Source organism: Triticum aestivum, chromosome 7D (assembly GCF_018294505.1).
Source record: "Triticum aestivum cultivar Chinese Spring chromosome 7D, IWGSC CS RefSeq v2.1, whole genome shotgun sequence".
NCBI lineage: Eukaryota > Viridiplantae > Streptophyta > Magnoliopsida > Poales > Poaceae > Triticum > Triticum aestivum.
The window spans coordinates 343,364,404-343,381,428 of record NC_057814.1 but is presented as its reverse complement, the minus strand read 5'-3'; positions in this window follow the sequence as shown (position 1 = coordinate 343,381,428).

Here is a 17,025-nt window from a genome sequence, read left to right as displayed (position 1 = left end):
TTCTTTGCATTTTGGAGTTTTTGAAATATTCAAATAATATTTTTCCACTCGAGAAAAACAAATGAGAGGGGATAAGATGACTTCCTCAAATTTATAAAAGAGTGGGAAATTTTATTCTGAATATTATTTGAAGTTTTGGAGTTTATTGGTATTTATTTTTAAAAATGCATTAATTGCAGTAGGAAAATATTTTCAAAATGTTATGTGCTTAAGTTAATGTTCATTAGGTTCTAAATATTGTATAGTTATTTTAGAAATTATTGTGGTGTTTTTATTAATTCATTTGAATTATTTAGGGCCACTTTAGTGTTCCGTTAAAAAAAACACGCACGCACGCACGCACTCACCCGCCTGGACCGAAACCAGTTCGGACCAGGGACGCACGCGCTCAGCTAGCCCCGCCAGGCCAGCCAGCCCACCGGCCATTTTCGGCCCAAGGCCGCCCGCGCGCCCGAAGCCTCCCGCCCGGTCGACCGCGCCGCGCTCGCCCTCGCTCGCCTCCTCTCACTGCCGCTGCCAGGCGGGCCCCGCCCGTCAGGCCGTCCCCAACCTCCCGCACCACGCGGGATAAACATCCGCGCCTCACCGCCCGCAACCGCCGGTCGCCTCGCGCTCGGATAAGGCTTATCCGTCGACCCCGAGCCCTCTGCCCTCGCCTATAAAAGCCCCTCGACCCCCTCTTCCATCCTCGCCGTCCCGCTTCTTTCCACGCCGCTCCTACCGCCCGCAGTCGCCGCTTGGATCTCGCCGGCCGAACGGACCTCGCCGGAGCATTCCGCTGCCAGTAAACCACCCCGAGCCCTTGTTCCTTCGTCAATCGTGCCACCGTGAACTTGCTTGTCTTTTTGACACCTTTTCCTCGCCTAGGTCCCGCCGGAGACGACGCCCGACCTCGCCGGAGCCCACGGAGCGCCGCCGCCTTCGTCTCGCCGATCCCAGACGCCCCTGAGGAGCCCTGATGCCACCATCCGAACGCCCACGCCGCGCCGCACCTCCCCGACGCCGACGACCGCCGTAGCCGCGGCCCCGCCACCGCCCGACGCCGCGCCGCCGTCCTCTGCTCGTCGCCGACGTCGCCAGCCGCTGTAAGCCGCCGCCCCACTCCCGCCCGTTAGATCGATCACCGACGGCCCAGATTAGATTAGGTTCGTTTTTTTATTTTGCGAAGAGGTACGCGGTTAACCGCGGTTCCCTTAGACCGTGCGGTTTTATTTAAACCGAGCGTCGGTTTTTCTTTAGTTAGCCGTCGCCGTTGTTTTTTTCTATTTAGCGGCCATTCGCCGTATAGCCTCCGCAGCAGACGCTGCTTGGCCAGCTAGGAGCCGCCACGTGGCCAGGGACTTGGTTGCGATAGTTTTCTTCTCTGTTTAGTCCCTGTAATTAGCAGATCAGTCCTTGAACTTCGAGTAGCCACAACTTTTTAACCGTAGATCCAAACTCGATGAAACCAGCGGCAAATTCTTCGTCATGTTTAGATCTATCAAGTGGTATCCTTTTTGTAAACTTTTGTCAGATTCAAATTTGAATTTATTCAGATTCGAATTCGAACTTCAAATGGCCATATCTCTCAAACCGTAGCTCCGATTAAGTTGATTCTTTTTGCATTCTGTCACCGTAGCCGAACCCTATCACCTGGACCTTTGTCACAATAATTTTCACACACTAGAATCTGTCCATTAATATTTTTGCTAGTATGCATAGAATGCACTATAGTCCAATTGGATATATATATATATATATATATATATATATATATATATATATATCAGGATCTTTCCAACACAATGTGCTTGTGAAAGGATAAAATGTAAAAAGGAAAGGTGAAGATCACCATGACACTTGCATAAGGAATAAGACAAAAGTAAAAGATAGGCCCTTCGCAGAGGGAAGGAGAGGTTGTCATGCGCTTTCATGGTTGGATGCATGAAATCTTAATGCAAAAGAACGTCACCTTATATTGGCACTTGTGATATGGACCTTTATTATGCAGTCCGTCGCTTTTTTTTCTTCCACATCACAAGATCGTATAAAGCTTATTTTCTCCACACTAATAAGTCATACATATTTAGAGAGCAATTTTTATTGCTTGCACCGATGACAACTTACTTGAAGGATCTTACTCAATCCATAGGTAGATATGGTGGACACTCATGGCAAAACTGGTTTTGAGGGTATTCGGAAGCACAAGTAGTATCTCTACTTGGTGCAAAGAATTTGGCTAGCATGAGAGGGAAAGGCAAGCTCAACATGTTGGATGATCCATGACAATATACTTTATCTCAGATATAAGAAAACATAACCCATTACGTTGTCTTCCTTGTCCAACATCAACTCGTTAACATGTCATATTTTAATGAGTGCTCACAATCATAAAAGATGTCCAAGATAGTGTATTTATATGTGAGAACCTCTCTTTCTTTATTACTTCCTATTAATTGCAACGATGACCAAAACTATGTTTGTCAACTCTCAACAACTTTTATTCATCATACTCTTTATATGTGAAGTCATTACTCTCCATAAGATCAACATGATCTCTTTATTTCTTTTTATTCTTTCTTTTTCTTTAATTCCCTCGAGATCATAGCAAGATAATCAAGCCCTTGACTCAACACTAATCTTTATTATATATAGCTCACGGACTCGATTACATAGAGGGATCATAGAGCTAAACTCAAAACTAAATCATACTAAAACTTTATTCTACTAGATCAAGATATTACCAAAAAGGATCGAACTAAGAAAAAGGTAAAGATAGGAATGTGATGTTGATACGATACCGGGGCACCTCCCCCAAGCTTGGGAGTTGCCAAGGTGAGTGCCCATACCCATGTGATTATGTCTCTTTTGCTGGTGAAGAAATTGTTGATGATGTAGGCTTGTCATCCATCTTCCAAGGCATAGGCTCTCCATCATAGAAGGATGCTCGAGTCTCCGGGATCCTTAAATCTGCAGCCAAACTCATCCTCTTGAATCTATATTCATACTCACAGTTTTGGTTTTGCAGGTCATAGTTCTGGGCTTGGAGGTGCTCGATTTTCTCGTGAAGCTTGAAGATGGCCTCCCCAATGTCCTTGGCATCCAGCTTGTGGTTGTTGGTGAACTCCGTGATCATTATATAATGAATTTTTACCGACCAAAAAAAGTATCGTGCAAGAAAACGGAGTCCGGAGGGCACACGAGGTGCCCACGAGGCAAGGGGCAAACCCAGGGGGTAGGGCGCGCCTCCCACCCTCGTGTCCTTCCCGGACTACTTCTTATTTTCCTATTTTCTTAAATATTCCAAAATGGAGAAAAATTGCCATTATAACTGTTTTGGAGTTGGTTTACTTACCGTACCACGTACCTATTCCTTTTCGGAGTCTGAAGCGTTCTGGAAAGTGTCCCTTATGTATTCCCCCGGGTTACGGTTTCAATAACATTAGTTTCAACATTTATAGGATTACCTGAGATATAATGTTTTATTCTTTGACCGTTCACCACCTTCAGATTTGTGCCTTCGAAGTTGTTGATTTTTATGGCACCGGAACGATAGACCTCCTCGATAACGTAAGGACCTTCCCATTTAGAGAGATTTTTTCTTGCAAAAAATCTTAAACGAGAGTTGTATAGCAACACATAATCACCTATATTAAACTCATGTTTTTGTATCCTTTTGTCATGCCATCTTTTAACTTTTTCTTTAAACAACTTGGCATTCTCATAGGCCTGGGTTCTCCATTCATCAAGTGAGCTAATGTCAAATAGCCTCTTCTCACCGGCAAGTTTGAAATCATAATTGAGCTCTTTAATGGCCCAAATGTCTTATGTTCTAGTTCGAGAGGTAAGTGACATGCTTTTCCATAAACCATTTTATACGGAGACATACCCATTGGATTTTTATATGCAGTTCTATAGGCCCATAATGCATCGTCAAGTTTCTTGGACCAATTCTTTCTAGATCTATTAACAGTCTTTTGCAAAATTAATTTGAGCTCTCTATTACTCAATTCTACTTGACCACTAGACTGTGGGTGATATGCAGATGCAATTCTATGATTAACATCGTACTTAGCAAGCATTTTATGAAAGGCACCATGAATAAAGTGTGAACCACCATCAGTCATTAAATATCTAGGGACTCCAAACCTCGGAAAAATAACTTCTTTAAGCATCTTAATAGAGGTGTTATGATCAGCACTACTAGTTGGAATAGCTTCTGCCCACTTAGTAACGTAATCAACAACAACTAAAATATGTGTATACCCATTAGAGGAAGGAAACGGTCCCATATAATCAAAGCCCCAAACATCAAATGGTTCAATAACAAGCGAATAATTCATACGCATTTCTTGGCGTCTACTAATATTACCAATTCTTTGGCATTCATCATAAGACAAGACAAACTTACGGGCATCTTTGAAGAGGGTAGGCCAATAAAAACCGGATTGCAATACCTTATGTGCAGTTCTATCTCCAGCGTGGTGCCCTCCATAAGCCTCGGAGTGACACTTGCATAGGATCTGTTCCTGTTCATGCTCAGGTACACAACGTCTAATAACACCATCTACTCCTTTATAGAGATGTGGGTCATCCCAAAAGTAATGTCTCAAATCATAGAAAAACTTTTTCTTTTGCTGGTATGTGAAACTAGGTGGTATAAATTTAGCAACAATGTAATTAGCATAATCAGCATACCATGGAGCAGTTCGAGAAGCATTTATGACAGCCAATTGTTCATCAGGAAAGCTATCATCAATAGGTAGTGGGTCATCAAGAACATTCTCTAACTTAGACAAGTTGTCTGCAACGGGGTTCTCAGCTCCCTTTCTATCAATAATATGTAAATCAAATTCTTGTAGCAAGAGAACCCATCTAATAAGTCTAGGTTTAGCATCTTTATTTTCCATAAGGTATTTAATAGCAGCATGATCAGTGCGAATAGTTACTTTAGAATCAACAATATAAGGTCTGAACTTATCACAAGCAAAAACAACTGCTAAAAATTGTTTTTCAGTAGTAGCATAATTTCTCTGGGCATTGTCTAGAGTTTTACTAGCATATTGAATAACATTTAATTTCTTATCAAATCTTTGCCCTAGAACAGCACCTATAGCATAATCACTAGCATCACACATAATTTCAAAAGGTAAATTCCAATCAGGTGGCTGAACAATAGGTGCAGAAATCAAAGCTTTCTTAAGTATTTCAAATGCCTCTACACAATCATCATCAAAGACAAAAGGAATATCTTTTTGTAATAGATTAGTCAGAGGCCGAGAAATTTTTGAGAAGTCCTTAATGAACCTCCTATAAAAACCGGCATGACCCAGAAAACTTCTTATACCTTTGATGTCCTTAGGACACGGCATCTCTTCAATAGCATCAACTTTAGCTTTATCAACTTCAATGCCTCTTTCAGAAATTTTATGCCCCAAGACAATGCCTTCATTAACCATAAAGTGGCATTTCTCCCAATTCAAGACAAGATTAGTTTCTTCACATCTCTGCAAAACTCGATCAAGGTTGCTCAAGCAATCATCAAAAGAGGATCCATAAACAGAGAAATCATCCATGAAAACCTCACAATTTTTTTCACAAAAGTCAGAGAATATAGCCATCATGCATCTTTGAAAGGTAGCAGGTGCATTACATAAACCAAAAGGCATACGTCTATAAGCAAAAGTACTGAAAGGGCAAGTAAAAGTGGTCTTTTCTTGATCCTCAGCTGACACAGGTATTTGAGAGAAACCAGAGTAACCATCTAGAAAGCAAAAATGTGTATGTTTGGATAATCTTTATAGCATTTGATCAATAAAAGGCAAAGGGTAATGATCTTTTTTAGTAGCTTTATTTAATTTGTGAAAATCAATTACCATCCTATAACCTGTTATAATTCTTTGCGGGATCAATTCATCTTAATCATTAGGAACAGTAATACCTCCCTTCTTAGGGACACAATGGACAGGACTTACCCACTGACTATCAGCAACGGGATAAATTATACCTGCCTCAAGGAGCTTTAATATTTCCTTTCTTACCACTTCTTTCATCTTAGGATTTAGCCGTCGTTGGTGATCAATAACTGGTTTGGCGTCTTTCTCCAAATTTATTTTGTGGTGACATAGGGTGGGACTTGAAAGTGCTAGTTATGGACTAGAGGGGGGTGAATAGGTGATTTTTATGAACGTCTTTAGAACATCGGAGTTTCGAAGACAAACAATAGAAATGAACCTATTAACATGCAGCGGAAGGTAGACTACACTAGGCAAGCCATAGTCAAGTATTCAATGAAGTAAAAGCACGAAGACTAATAGCAACTAGGTAGTAAAGATCAGGATGGAATATAGTATGAAGCCAATCAACAATAGAAGTCACACAGTGAAGTCAAACAGGTAACACAGGCAGGCAATGACTTCACGAAGACAAACTGTAAATAAAGAGAGGGAGAGGATAGAACCAGTCACTTGATGAGGACAAGGATTTGTTGGACCAGTTCCAGTTGCTGTGACAACTGTACGTCTGGTTAGGGAGGCTGAGATTTAACTCAGAAGACCGTGTCTTCACCTTATTCCCCTTGAGCTAAGGACACCCAGTCCTCGCCCAATCACTCTGGTAAGTCTTCAAGGTAGACTTCCAAACCTTCACAGACTTCGTTCACCGGCGATCCACAATGACTCTTGGATGCTCAGAACGCGACGCCTAACCGGCTGGAGGATTCACACTCCTCAAGTGTAACAAGTCTTCAAGTCACGCGGACAGAAAGACATCAGTGATGCCTAACACTCTTTGGCTCTGGGTGTTTGGGCTTTGTCCTTGCAAGGATTTCTCTCTCTCAAAAGCTTCAGAGGTGGGTTGCTCTCAAACGACAAAAGCCGTGCACTAACTCTGAGCAGCCACCACTTTATGGTGTAGGGGGTGGGCTATTTATAGCCACTAGGCAACCCGACCTGATTTGTCCGAAATGACCCTGGGTCACTAAGGAACTAACACGTGTTCTAATGGTCAGATTTCAAACACATGTGGCAGCATGACTTGGGCTACAAGTAAGGCTGACTCATCCCACTCTGGATAAGATTTGCTCTCATTGTCTTCACTTGAAGACATAAGATTTGGTTGAGCATCACTTCAGTCACTCTGACTTTGTTCACTGGGACCGCACTTAACAGTACGGTGGTTCCTATGACTCAACAAAGAAGAAAAGGAAACAACGAAACAACTAAGTCTTCGTGCTCCATAGTCTTCACGCGATGTCTTCTCTTGTCATAGTCTTCAATGTGAATATCTTCACATACCACCATTGTCTTCAATGTCTTCATACATTTTTAGGGGTCATCTCCGGTAGGTAAACCGAATCAATGAGGGACTACCTGTGTTATCCTGCAATTCTCACATACACATTAGTCCCTCAACCAGATTCATCGTCAATACTCCAAAACCAACTAGGGGTGGCACTAGATGCACTTACAATCTCCCCCTTTTTGGTGATTGATGACAAACTGGTTGAAGTGTTCAATGGGGATAAAAGTATGTGAGATTGTAAAGGATTAAGGTATTGTCTTCATAAGTAGCAACAGGCTCCCCCTGAAGATGTGCATATAAGTAATTTGCTTTTGGAATGCAAATGCACATGGCAGGTTGTACTTGTGGAGATCCTCTTCAACTTATGAAGACAATTCATCATGCATGATTTGATATAACGAAGATAATGACATGCAAAATAAAAAATGGACGTCTGCAATATGACTTCATGCGGGATTTATCATCGCATCATAGAATAGCAAACAAGTAGCAGACGACCATCAAGTTTAAGTGTTACAACTCAAAAGAACCAAATGTATCAAAAGCGAGAGTTGTAAACACTAGGCAAAATATAAAGCAACCGCCCATATGGACCCGCTTGAAGACTATCAACTCATATGCTTCTCCCCCTTTTGTCAGTAAGGACCAAAAAGGTTTGAAGACATAGAGCCTCTACTCATTCCCAGAAAGAGTAGGAGAAGCTGCAGGGTCGTCGTTGGCGTTTGGCGGTGCAGAAGAACTTGGTGCATTGTCGACACGCGCTGAAGTTGGAGGTGGTGAAGTAGCATCATATTGGTCATCAATGACTCGGGCATTCACCGTTGCAGCTGAGGAGGAATAGTCAGAGTCTTCAAGAGAGGGAGTCCGACGCAAGACAACATTCCTTGGAGGAGTGGAGTCAAACTTGAATCTTTCAGTGAAGCCATCGTCTTGAAGATCTGCTTCAGCACTGAGCAAAGTCAAACTCTTCCAAGACCTCCGACATGTTTCATGAGTGACAAATGCATTCTTGGTGGCAAGGCTGCGAATGCGATTGATGTCCACCAAGAGGCTTTGCATCTGCCGCTTCAGCCAGTAGTGATGCTTATCCTGTTTCTGATGCAGGGCGACGAGAAGCTCTCAGTCATTGAGAGCACGAGATCGCTTTCGAGGCCGTTGAACAATAGTGCTTTCAGTAGCTTCAGTTTGGGCACGGTGAGGTGCACGTGTATTGCCAGCCAAAGGATAAACACGAGTGATAGCTTGGACTCCTTCAATGGGCTGTGTGAAGCTTTGGTGATCAGCATTGTGAAGATAAACAGGCTCCTTGGCAGGCTCTGGGTATATGGCTTCAACTGACATATCAACATCTGGCAAAAAGATCAGATGGTTGCGAGCAGAAGGCTGATAGTTGACAACTGAATGAAGCTTGATAAGGCGCATAACCCATGGAGCGTAGAACTTCAGACCAAAGAGATCAGAGCCGGATGCAGCCAATTGCCTAATAAAGAAGTCTTGAGCATTGAAGATGCCATCGAAGATATAAAAGACCAACGTCTTCATCGCTCCTTCAAGCTTCGCTGCAGAAGAATGTCCCTTGATGGCCATAGAGTTCGCCTTATGATATGATTGATGGTTTGGGGCAGAAACTCTAGGTCTTCAACAAAGAATTCTCTTGGGTATTCAGCGTCGCGTGGCAGAGGCTTCATCATGCTTAGCATTTGGCTCATGTTGGGCTCTGGCTTCTAAAAGATGCTCTCCGATGCATTGCGGTGAAGCTGACAACCAGGCTCGAAGAGTTCACCTAGAGTGGGCAGGCCAGTTAGCTCAATGATATCAAGAGCTTTGGCTTCATGATGGACATTGCCTGTCATCCACTCAAGGACCCATGTAACATCCCAAATTTTCAATTTGGAATGTTATACATTAGATCATCATGCATATCATATTTTATTGCATTTTGATTTGCGATCCTAGAAATTTCATGCAACTCAAGGACCCACGGAGAGAGTTGGGGATTTCGTTATTTTCATATTTGGGTTTTCTCAAATTTTGAAAATAGGATCATTTGTTTTAATTATTTTTCTCTCTGAAAATATTTCATATCAAAATATATGACAGGGGATAAAATAACTTCTCCACAAATAATGAAAAATTGGAGGAAAAATATTAAAAAAAATATTTGATTTTATTTGATTTTATTCGAATTAGAAAAAATACGCGTATTTCAAAATTGCATTTTAGGCCCAAATAAATGTTCATCTTGTCTGGCTTCGCTTTAGAGGACGGGGAAAATTTATTTCGGGATTTTTGGTGTCCGTTTAGTATTTCTTTTCTTACTTTTTCTGCACGTCCGATTTTTTTTTAAAGTCAACCGCCTTACGGGCCGTGTCCGACCCGGACACCTCAGCCCGGTCGGCCTTTAAAGCCGCGGGCTGAGCCCCGCCTCAGCCCAAGTCGCCGCCGCCCCAAAACCCGCGCCGCCGCCGCCGCCCGCTACCCGACCCGCCACCCGCCGGAGCCCCGCCGCCTCTCGCCCGACGCTGCCACCCGCCGGAGCCGCTCGCCGCCGCCGCCGTCACGCGAACCGAGGTAGCCGCCGGTTTTTCTCGAAAAACCGTTCGGTTTTATTTCGAAACCGAGATGCGTTTTTTTATATTAGATTGGTTTATTTTTTCCCCGGTTTAGTTAAATAGCGAACGCCCGTTCGTTCGTTCGTTTTAACGAACGGTTTTCATTTTTTTTACAGACAGCGAACGTTCGATCGTTAGCCTGTTCGTCAGTTTTTCTTTTTCTCGGATTTTCCGCGATTATTCCTGATCGCGATTTCCGATCTGTTTTTCGTTTTAGTATAACTTTTCGCTCGTTAATCGGAATCAGGCGATTCAAGCGCCTAGAGTTTTGTCTCGAAATTCTCTTTCCGTTTAACCAATTCAAACAAGTTTTTGCTACTGTAAAATTGGACTTAGATCCAGATTAGTAAACGAAGCTTGTTTCTTTCGCCGTTTGACCTTCGTTGCTTCGTTTGAATTGATTCTGTTTGCAAACCGGAGTTCTTAAGTTGAACTTTCTAGTTAGATCTCTTATTTTGAGTTATATTTCGTGCACCCTTGCTTGATTGCTTATGTATGTATTGTTTGTTTGCGATAGAGTACCCAGATGCGAAGCGTGCTACTACGAGTCTCTAGGTTTCAAGGATCATCAGCAAGGCAAGTAACACTTTGATCATACTGTTCATCACCCAGTTTTATTGCATTAGATCAATCCTCAAACAGTTGCATGATTAGGATCTGATTAATATGTGGGTTTTGGGAAGTAGATGAGGTAGTACTTATTGTCCTGTTTACTATCAAACCTTTGGGAGTTACTTCTACGTTTGCTTATATTGCTATGCTATGCTCGTAGATGTGGATTGGGTTTGAGTGATTTCTTCATGACAGATGTGAGATTATTAATTTATGGTTCAACTTAAGGTGGCTACTTTAATTTACATCTGGGTGGATTGAGGCACCTGGAGAAACCAGTGTTGCCTGTATTTTTGGATATCCCGGAGTACCCGTGTGATCATCCTATGGACCGCCACCCAGACTCAAAGGGATCATGAGATTATTCATGCTAGAAACTTCCGTGTGCAGCCACAAGCTATTATGGGCTCTAGCATAGTTGAGTAGGTTACATGACCTCTTGAAGAGGTGGGCTAGCAGATGTAGGGGAAAGTAGGTGTAACTGTCCACCCGGAGTAAAGAGTAGTGTTTCTGAAAGACTGTGTCTCGGTCATCCGTTTCTCAAACACCATGTAGTGCGAGAAATCAAGCGGAGGCGATCGAGTCTTATGGGGAAAAGTGCACAAACCTCTGCAGAGTGTACAAACTAATCATGATTAGCCGTGTCCCCGGTTATGGACATCTTGTGTATCTAGTTCTTGGATTATCATGTGAATCTCATCATCATGTTACTTAATTTAATTTGATTGGGTTAATCACGTTCTTAATTGGGATTGAGTTGGAGGTACCTTCTCAATGTTTAACAACCACCATGATAGTTAAATAAAACTTATTCCTTTGTGGTAGGGAAAAATTGGCTTTTCGCAAAACTGTAACCATAGAGCTTTCCACCAGCCAAATATGCATGTAGTGATAGCATTATTCTGTTCATTACTCTCTATGTGTTACTTTGCCAGCATATTCCATGTGCTGACCCGTTTTCAGGCTGCAACGTATCATGTTGCAGACTTTTCAGACGACGAGTAAGGAGCCTTAGGTCGTGGTCTTATACTCAGTGATGCCGTTGGAGTTGATGGACTCACTTTATCTTCCAAGCCTTCCGCTGTTATCATATTTTAGATGGCCTTAAGCCATATTTATTGTATTGAGTTCTCTTGAACTATTCGATGTAATAAGTGTGTGATTGCTACTCTATTATAAATCCTTCAAAGTACTGTGCGTGTCAGCATTACCGATCCAGGATGACACTGATGCACAGAGACTAGACTGTTTGAGGTCTGGTCGCTACAGAGATGGTATCAGAGCACACACTGACTGTAGGACACGACCACTAAGCTAAAGCCCTAGATCACTACTCTCTTCTCATTTCTGAGTCCTCTCCTTTCTTCCACTCTTTTAGGATGGCAGATGCAAGGAACAAGTTCGCGGAACCAGATGAGGATACACCTTTTGGACGACACTTGAAGGAAGTTACTAAGTACCTGAACATCGGAATACCAAGCTTCACCGGAACCTACAACGCCACACTACCAGAAGAGGAGCACTGGATGATTCAAGTTCAAGTTCCAGGAAGGACGTTCACGCCAATCACTGAGCCCATAGAGTTTTCCTTTGATGCACCAACCTGGAGTCTAGGAAAGAGCATGGCAGCCCACATCACCATGGGACGCATTGGAGAAGTGTACCACAATGATCTCAAGGATACTATCTATCAGATTTGTGGGCGCCGAGACGAGCAATGGGAGATGATCAGTACCAGGAAGGATAGATCTATTGCAGCTTTCATCCAGGAGTTAAACCAGCACATTCGTCGCCAGGAGAACCAGATGTGCGCAGACATGATAGAACTGAAGAAGGCAAAGACTAGGATCATGGAACTGGAGGAAGAACTCAAGGCTACACACGAGGATTATATGGAGGAAATCGTCGCACTAGTGGAGAAGAATGACGACCTGACAAAGAAGCTAGGAGTTTTCATGGGAGACCCAGCACCAGGACGAGATGATGACGATTCTACTTGCCCGGAGAATTACATCATCATTGACGACACCGACTCGGAACCCATTGAGGATGATTTGGAGGATGAAGCCAGAGCAGATATCATGGAGTCTTCGACTGAGCAATTTTTCTAGTAGACCACCAAATTAGTTGTAGTATTCCACCATGTATATATTATAGTCCAAGCACTTTGTAACGATAGTTAGATCGATTGTATGCCTTGTTTGAATTGATTGGAGTGATATGATTGTGTTTGTCTCATGTGCATATGGGTAGTGTTTTCCCACTAGACCTCATTCTATTCTATTTTCTCATCTTTTCTAAACCATCAGATGCCTCTGAGACGCGACACCGGATTTGTTTTCCCACCGGAGATCACTCAGTTGATTCAGCAGCAGAATGCCCTGATGCAAGTGCTAGTTCAAAACCAAGGCAACAACAACAACCCACCACCTGTTGATCACTTAGCCCGATCTCTTAGGCTGAATCCGCCGGTGTTTTCCAGTAGCACCGAGCCGATTGTGGCAGATGATTGGCTCCGCAAGGTTGGAAGGGAGATGACCACTGCAGGATGCACAGATGCGGAGAGAGTGCGTTTTGCCGCACATCAGCTTGATGGACCCGCAACATCATGGTGGGAGAATTACACAGCCACTCACCCCATTGACACTGTCACATGGGACCAGTTTCAGCAAGCTTTCCGTTGATGAGGACATCAATACCATTGTTACACCTACAGCCCCTGCTGTTATACATACTGGACCAATTACTAGAGCTCGCGCACGCCAATTAAATTACCCGGTACTTTCGTTTCTTGGTAATGATTCTAATGTTCATGAGAATATGATGCTGCCTAAATTGGATACATTTGTTTTGCTTACAAATGAAGGGCCTAGCTTTGAGAAGGATGAACATTGGAGCAAGAACAAGCATGGAGATGATGGCATGCGCATGGGGAACAAGAACGGAGTTACAAGTGATGATTTCAGGACGTTGAAGCCACCATAATGCGTGCATGAAGCCTTGGACGAAATATACAAGATGCTACTTCATAACTTTCGTCCAGAGGCTATTCTAGGTGCTGCGTCACCTTATTATTGGGCCAGGCCCATGTAATTTCGAAATACATAAGTATAGGCTGTTTTTAGAGTCCGTATGTGTGGGGAAACAAGAGATAGGGTTGGTTTCGGACCCCTTCCTCAAGGGCCACGAAATTCCCCCCTCTTCCTCCATATATACAGCCCTTAGGGCATCGTTTAGACTTTGGGTTTTGTTTAGATTAAAAGTTCGCCATAGCTGCAACTTCGCGTACTTCGTTTGTGTTCAGCGACCAGACAAAGGCGTCACAGAACTCCACCTTGATCAATAAAGCTTTCATCTTATATTTGCAATATCCAGATTGCAATCTCAGTTTCTTGCTTGTTCTTCGTTTGCTCGCAGGAAACAGACCCTCGTGGTCAGGTTGATCGTGCTCCGGCGTGGTCGATAACCTCTCGGAGTTGGTTTAGCGATTGCTAAGGCGCGACGTCCTCGCACGTTCGTAGTCGGATCGTCAAAGTCGACTTCCACCAAAGCGATATCCATCATCTCATCGAAAGACGGGACACCTTTGCCTCTATCATCCGTACTGCCCATGTTTCAGTAGGAGCTATGGCCATGAAGAAGCGTGAGTTTCGCAACTTACGCCAAGGAGGACGTACCGTTGGCCAGTACGTGGATGATTTTAGTAAGTTAGCACGTTATGCCCCAGATGACGTTGCTACGGATGCAGCTAAGCAGGAGAAGTTTCTGGAAGGACTGAATGATGAGCTGAGCATGCAGTTGATGGTGGCAACTTTTAACAACTACCAGGAGTTGGTAGATAGAGCTCTCATGATTGAAGGGAAGCAGCAGCAGATTGAGAGTCGTAAGAGGAAGTATGGACAAGGAAAGTACAGTACAGGAGCTCACCAGAAGCCTCGTTTTACCCCGAACCCGGGAGGACACCTTCAGCATAACCATGGAGGTCACAATCACAATGGAGGAAGTTCGCACAATCATAGTGGCCCCAAGAATGGCAATGGGAACGGAGGAAGCAACGGACAGAACCGTACCAACCCATCAACCCCAGCCAAGAGGGATCTAAGCCACGTTACCTGTTTCAAGTGCCAGAAGACTGGACATTATGCCACTAATTGTCCAGATGCAAAGAATGGAAATGGCAATGGAAGCTCGGGGAAGAAGCCGAACCCTTTCAACAGGGGACAGGTGAACCACGTTAATGTGGAGGTTGAAGCACAGTCTGATGCAGTAATAGGTAAGTTCTTGGTTAAGTCATTTACTGCAATCGTTCTTTTTGATACTGGTGCATCACATTCATACATATCAAGGGGATTTGTGGATAAGTTTAAGTTGCCCACCAAAGTTCTTAGAACACCTATGTTAGTAACCTCGCCAGGAGCAGAGTATATGGCAAGCCAAGGATGTCTTCAGTTGCCATTGGCCATAGGTAGGCATGTTTTCCCCTCAGACCTAATAGTTTTGGAGTCACAAGGTTTGGATGTGATTTTGGGAATGGATTGGCTATCGATGTATGGAGGAATCGATTGCGCCAGTAAGACGATTTTGCTTACTACCCCAGAAGGAAGAAGGATTAAGTATGTATCCCGACATGTGCCGAAGAGGGCTCAAGTGAATTCCTTATCAGGAGTTGTACAGGAGGAAGTACCAGTGGTGAATGAATTCCCTGACGTATTTCCAGAGGAGTTGCCAGGCATGCCACCGGATAGAGACATCGAGTTTTTGATTGAGCTTTTGCCAGGCACTGGGCCAATATCTAAGAGACCGTACAGGATGCCCGCTATTGGAAGAAATTAAGAAGCAGATTAAGGAGTTACTGGATAAAGGATATATTCGCCCAAGTTCGTCACCTTGGGGATCACCCGTACTTCTAGTGGAGAAGAAAGATGGATCGTTGAGGATGGTTGTTGATTATCGTGGATTGAATGAAGTAACAATCAAGAACAAGTACCCACTGCCGATGATCAATGATCTGTTTGACCGACTACAAGGAGCTAAAGTATTTTCCAAGATTGATTTGCGATCAGGATACCACCAGTTGAAGATTCGAGAGCAGGATATACCCAAGACAGCTTTTACCACAAGGTATGGGCTATATGAGTACACCGTTATGTCATTTGGCCTGACTAACGCACCTGCCTATTTCATGAACATGATGAACAAAGTGTTTATGGAGTTTTTGGATAAGTTCGTCGTAGTGTTCATTGATGGTATTCTGGTCTATTCGAAGAATGAAGAAGAGCATAAGGAGCATTTGCGTTTGGTACTTGGAAAGCTCAGAGAACATCAGTTATATGCCAAGTTCAGCAAGTGCGAGTTTTGCTTAAAGGAAGTTGGATTCCTTGGACATGTTATATCCGGAGAAGGAATAGCAGTAGATCCCACCAAGGTTAACACTGTGACAAGTTGGGACGCACCCACGACAGTTGGAGAAATCTGGAGTTTTCTTGGACTCGCAGGATATTACCGAAGATTCATCGAGAATTTCTCGAAGATTGCAAAGCCTATGACGGAGTTGTTGAAGAAGGACACCAAATTCATTTGGACTGAGGAATGTGAGGCTAGTTTCCAGGAATTGAAGAAACGTTTGGATACAGGGCAAGTGTTGATTCTGCCAGATCAACGCAAGGATTATGAAGTATATAGCGACGCTTCTCGTCGAGGACTTGGAGCAGTGCTAATGCAGGAGGGAAGAGTTGTTTCATATGCCTCACGATAGCTTAAACCCCATGAGTTGAATTATGCTACACATGATTTGGAGTTAGCAGCCGTAGTGCATGCGTTGAAGACATGGAGACATTTTCTCATGGGAAACCATTGTGAGGTGTACACGGATCACAAGAGTTTGAAGTACATTTTCACGCAGAAGGAGTTGAATCTCAGGCAAAGGAGATGGTTGGAGCTCATTAAGGATTATGATATGAGATTGCATTATCACCTAGGGAAGGCTAACGTAGTAGCCGATGCGTTGAGCCGCAAGAGCCATGTCAACACGCTCATGACCGGAGAGTTACCCAAGAAGTTAGCATAGGATCTTCGTGAACTATGTTTGGAAATAGTTCCAAGAGGTTTTGTAGCAGCATTGGAGATTCAGTCTACTTTGATGGATAAGATCAGAGAAGCTTAGAAAACAGACAAGGAAATTGCTGAGATAAAGGAAAGGATGAGTAAAGGAAAAGCCAAGGGATTTCGTGAGGATGAACACGATACCTTATGGTTTGAGGACCGCGTTTATGTGCCCAATGATCCGGAGATCAGGAAGTTGATTCTGCAAGAGGCCCATGATTCACCATATTCGATTCACCCAGGAAATACCAAGATGTATTTGGATTTGAAGGATACTTTCTGGTGGACCGGAATGAAGAAAGATATTGCGGAGTATGTAGCAGTTTGTGATGTATGTCAGAGAGTAAAGGCAGAGCATCAGAAGCCAGCAGGATTGCTACAACCATTGCCGATACCCGAATGGAAGTGGGATAAGCTA